Here is a 6000-nt window from a genome sequence, read left to right as displayed (position 1 = left end):
TATATATATATGTATGTATATATATGTATATGTATATATGTATATATATATGTATATATATATATATGTATATATATATATGTATATGTATATATGTATATATATATGTATAATATATATAGTATATATGTATATGTATATATGTATATATGTATATATGTATATATGTATATATGTATATGTATATATGTATATATGTGTATATGTATATATATATATATGTATGTATATGTATATATATATATATATATGTATATATATATATATATGTATATATATATATGTATATATATATATGTATATATGTATATATATATGTATATATGTATATGTATATATATATGTATATATGTATATATATATGTATGTATATATGTATGTATATATGTATATATATATGTATGTATATATGTATATATATATGTATGTATATATGTATATATATATGTATATATGTATATATATATGTATATATATATATGTATATATATATGTATATATATACATATATATATACATATGTATATATATATGTATATATGTATATATATATATGTATATATATATATGTATATGTATATATATATGTATTATATGTATATGTATATATATGTATATGTATATATATATATGTATATATATATATGTATATGTATATATGTATATGTATATATATATATGTATATGTATATATATATGTATATATATGTATATGTATATATATATATGTATATGTATATATATATGTATATGTATATATATATGTATATGTATATATATATATGTATATGTATATATATATGTATATGTATATATATATATGTATATGTATATATATATGTATATGTATATATATATATGTATATGTATATATATATATGTATATGTATATATATATGTATATGTATATATATATGTATATATATATATGTATGTATATATATATATATATATGTATATATATATATATGTATGTATATATATATATATGTATGTATATATATATATATGTATGTATATATATATATATGTATGTATATATATATATATGTATGTATATATATATATGTATGTATATATATATATGTGTATGTATGTATGTATATATATGTATGTGTATGTATGTATGTATATATGTATGTATGTGTATATATATATGTATATATGTGTATATATATATGTATGTATGTATGTATGTGTATATATATATGTATGTATGTATGTATGTGTATATATATATGTATGTATATATATATATATGTATGTATATATGTATGGATATGTATGTATATATATATATTATATTTTACATGATGCTATAAAATAAGATATTATAAATTTTTATTGCTATTTTATAGTTTCTTATTATTTGTTTACATAATTTTCATTTGTAATTCTTTTGTTTTATATCCTAATATTCAAAAAATTTGCAAGTTATATAAAAAATACATGTTTAAATCATAAATTTGAATATCATAAACCTCTTATTTTTGTTTGATTTTAGCAAATTGAAATTTACAACAGTAAACTTGCTCGTTTTGCTGATGGTGCTGCTATTGCTCAGGTAAGTGAATAGTTTTAATCCTCGGTTCATACAACTGATTTCTTTCCATAATTATCAGATGTTATTGAAAATTTTGTAGACTGATATAAGCAATAGAATTCTAATTAGCAATGCAACATGAAAAAACTGAAATAGCTTAAAATATGTCAACAATGGTATACATAGTTTGATAAGCTAAGAAGAAAACTTTGCAAATTTTTAAAATCTGATTAAAATTAAGGAAGATGTTTTTCACTCTTTAAGATGATATGCATTTTGTGGCTTTTTTTTTTTTTTTTTTTTACATTAAAACACAATGAAATTTGCTATATTAGTGTATTTTTGTGCAAGGAATCAGAATTTGCACTGTAAATCTCCAGAAATTAATATTTTCCAAATAATTTGCAGTAAATGCACATAAATATGCTGCAAATCCTTAAAAATGCCATGTATTTATTAAAAGAAAAGAAGTTAGAACTCAAAAGTTGAATTGTAATACATTTTATGTACAAGAAACTGAAATTTAAATATTAACAATTTAAAAAGAAATATATTGCAATATTTCTTTGGTATTATTATAGATTAACTCCTTCCGTTAACACGTTTAAATATGTGATTCTACCATTTTAGGCAATTATGTGTAAACACCTTGGGAAAACTTTTAATGAAAGATAAACAAAATTATTTTAGAAGTTAATATAAAATGATTACCCATTTTTAGGTCATTCTAGCGTTTTAGGGCAGTGAACCATTTTTTTTATGGGATATAAATCATGTGCATTTTTAAGGAAGGATCTGTTTTTTTTTTTTGTTTTTTTTAGATGTTTATATGCAGTTTACAGAGGAATTTTGTTTGGTGGGGAGCTTGCCACTTGGTCTTAGTGTTATTGTTAGGGCTAAAGAAAGTTTTAAGAGAAATCTTGCCACTTGTATCTAGGGTTAGAGGTAGAATTAAGGGAGCCTTTGACACTCATACTTACAGTTTCATAATTATTGGTTTTTGAAAATGTTATAGCTTAGATTTTGACCATCCATTTACTTTTAAATATGTAAACTTAGGTAAATGAGTGTGAAACTTTATAAGAATTAAGACAAACACACAAAAATACATTTTATTTAAAACAAGTGACATTACTCTAACAGAAAAATGTGACGTTTGAAAAAGTATCAAGTATTTTTTGCTCACCTATTTAAATATAAAAAAACCTTTTTACTAAAGCTTATAAATTGTTCATTAATTTTGGATGAATTTCATTTTTATTTTCAATTACGTTTTCTGTCCTTTTCCTACTGAGTGACATATTTCGTTTTGAAACTTTCCAGTTTAAGACATTTTTTTTATTTCTTAACTATAAACAGAGCACCCATTACAAATATTTAAATATTGATTTTTTTTTTTTTTTTTTTTCACTTTTTAATAATTTGGTCGATTAGTGTCCATTTGATAATCTGATGAAAAAATTGTAAAAAAAAAACAATAAAAATAAGTAGGTGGGTACATATGAACAGAAAAATCATATTTCACATTTTCGATTTGTTCAAAGCAAAACACTGTTTAATTTGTTGTTAAAAACTAATGCAATGAATAAAAGTGCACACAAGTTAGAAAGCTTATTTTCTTGTCTTATCAACCATATAAATATTTTTAAAATTTAACCAGAAACATGTGAGAAATTGCAAGTTGAACAAAGTCCATAATGCCAGAACGGTTGGGATTGCTTTAATTATATATTCTGATAACAAAATAGCTCTAACTAAACATGTAAGAACATTTTTATATTCGTATTTTCAATTTTTTAAAACCTTTCTGGAACAAAATTCAACAAAACCTGCTGTTTACAGCTGTGATATTGCTGCTGTTACTATTTCTGCAGAGTTTTCCATCCAAACTCAAATAGATACATTTTTTTTTTCTGGGTATGGTCATTTTAAATTACTTTTATACATTTTAATGGATAAAAACAGTAAAAAAGAATGAGTTATCTAACAGTGGGTGTCCAAATAAAATTTTTTTCAAAATTTTCAATACTCGTCATGTTGAAGTCTTGTTTAACACAACAAAAAACAAGTCATTAAAAGTATTTCGGACACCCCAAATTATTAAAAGTGACGTCTCTTCTGGTTAGTTTCCAAATTTCATAACCAAATTCTTTATACAAATGCAGTATCAGCATTTACAAATCTTTACAAAACCTTACTAAAAACGCTGTTTTATGGTCACATTTTTATCGCTTTATTGGCTAAAAACTCTTAAAAATATAATGTACATTATTATTTATTAATTCATTTGAAAGTATATTCATTTCCAAACAAAACGATGGTATTTTAAGAATTTAAAGTGCTTTGGTTTTTAAAATATATGAGGGGCGTGCAATAAGTAATGCCCCTGACTCACTTCCCATAACAGTAGAGCAATGAAACTTGACACAGTTATTAGTTTTTCTCTACATAGGAACCACCCAGAGTTATGCATTTCTCCCATCTTTTGTTGCAGCTCTGGAGACCGTTTTTGTAGAACACCTCAGGTTGGTCCTCCAACCACAACGTGACTTCAGGAATCAAAGCTGCATCATTTGGAAAATGCTTTCCTTTCAAAAACAATTTCAGAGGGTGCAAGGTCAGGAGAGTAGGGAGGATGAGGGAGGGATTTCATAACCACATGCCTGTGCTTCTGATCTGGCGACATGCGAGTTGTGGACCAGAGCGTTGTCCTGCAGGAGGAGGGTACCTTTGCTGATCTTGCCTCACCTCTTGATTTTGATAGCTTCCCTTAATTTCCTCAAAAGTGAAGCATAATAGGCTCCTGTAATTGTGGTACCCTTTGCCAGGAAATCTGTCATCACTACTCCGTCCTGGTCCCAGAAGACTGAGTATGACCTTGCCAGCGGAGGGCTGCACCCTTGCCTTCTTTGGAGGTGGTGAGTCCATGTGCTTCCACTGTATTGACTGGGCTTTGGTCTCTGGTTTCATCTTGTGTAATCAGTCTTTTGAAAAACTTTGACTCATCTTCTTGGCACATCTCCAAATTCATCCTCGAGCAAGTGACATGTTTTCGCTTCTGGAATGGTGTGAGCAGCCTGGGAATCCATCTGGCAGACACCTTATGCATATGCAAATGGTCATGAATGATAGTTTCCACAGACCCTGTACTAATCTTGACATCTTGGACTATTTGGCGAATAGTAATGCACCGATCTTCCAAAATGGCAGCCTCAACTTGATGGACAGATGCCTCATCAATGGCAGAAGGGGGGTGGGGGCGACCATGTCTGGGAACTGTTTCCACAGACTTCCGGCCATGTTTGAATTCACGATGCCAGCGTTTTACAAGGTCATATGATGAGGCATTATCACCATAAGTTTCTTTCATTTCATCAAAAGTCTCCTGTTGTGTGCGTCCTTTCAAATACAAAAAAATGGATCACTGCTCGACATTCAACAGGTTCCATTTCACACCTGACTCAGTTCAAACATCTGTAAAACAAAAACCAGAATTAGTTCAGTGCTGTAATTTGCCATATAACCCGTAGAGATATAAATGATTGCACATACAAAATTTCAGCTATATCAGACAACTGGAAATGGGTCAGGGGCATTACTTATTGCACACCTCTTGTAATGATTTTAACAGAATCCCCTTTGAATCTGAGATTATCCAAAGTGTTTTATCATCTGTATGTATTCTTAATCTATCATTAAAAACACACACACAAGACAGCAGTCCTTCTGTTCCACTGCAATTAACAAAGAACTTAAATTAACATTAAGTTTCTGAATTTTTGAGATGAGGATTGGTTATTCATATTATTTAGATTTATTGAATATAGACTTACTTTTAAAAAATAGAATTATCTTTATAGACTTATAAAACATATAGTATTACATACAGCTAATTTGAAATACATTAAAAAAAAAAATCACCCATTATCGAAAATAACTTGGAAGTAGCTTAGATGTTCTCATGAGTTTTATTTTCATGTTTCGGTTGATGTAACATCTGACCTTCTTCAGGTGTCAAACTTGGGACTTTAGACGGAATTTTGAATAGAACCCTTTGTTTACTTCACGGAATTAACATGCTCTTTGTTTCATCAGCCATGACTGGATAGACGTCCTAAGTAATTCGCAATTGTATTTTTCGATTGCCCACACTGAGAATTCAACCTTCAACTGAATATCACTTTTACAATTGATTTTTCCAAGTACTCTAACCATTGTGGCATGGATTTTTGCACAGTGATTAGAGTACTTGGAAAAATCAATTGTAAAAGTGACCTTCTCCTGAATGTTCAATCCTCAGTGTGGGCGACTGAAAAATACAACTGCAAATTACTTAGGACCGCTATCTAGTCATGGCTGATGGAACAAGAGCATGTTACCCCCATGAAATTTCTGAGTTTGACAAGATACACCTTAAGAAGACCGGAGGTTACATCAACTAAAAGATTGTGAAAAAT

General features: G+C 27.5%; 1 protein-coding gene across 1 annotated transcript in view; it reads left to right on the top strand.

Moving 5' to 3' along the window:
- The window catches only part of LOC145243541 (polyribonucleotide nucleotidyltransferase 1, mitochondrial-like), a 1193685-nt gene that overhangs the window by 15303 nt on the left and 1172382 nt on the right, over nucleotides 1-6000 (top strand). The window contains exon 2 of the mRNA XM_080106520.1: nucleotides 1505-1564. The gene's annotated coding sequence lies outside the window, so the exon portion shown is untranslated. The remainder of the gene's footprint in view (nucleotides 1-1504; nucleotides 1565-6000) is intronic.

The sequence above is a fragment of the Euprymna scolopes genome, chromosome 22, assembly GCF_053919585.1.
Source record: "Euprymna scolopes isolate OS-2025 chromosome 22, ASM5391958v1, whole genome shotgun sequence".
NCBI classification, from domain to species: domain Eukaryota; kingdom Metazoa; phylum Mollusca; class Cephalopoda; order Sepiida; family Sepiolidae; genus Euprymna; species Euprymna scolopes.
Note: the sequence above shows the minus strand (reverse complement) of the source record. Positions and strands in the feature narration are given on the sequence as shown.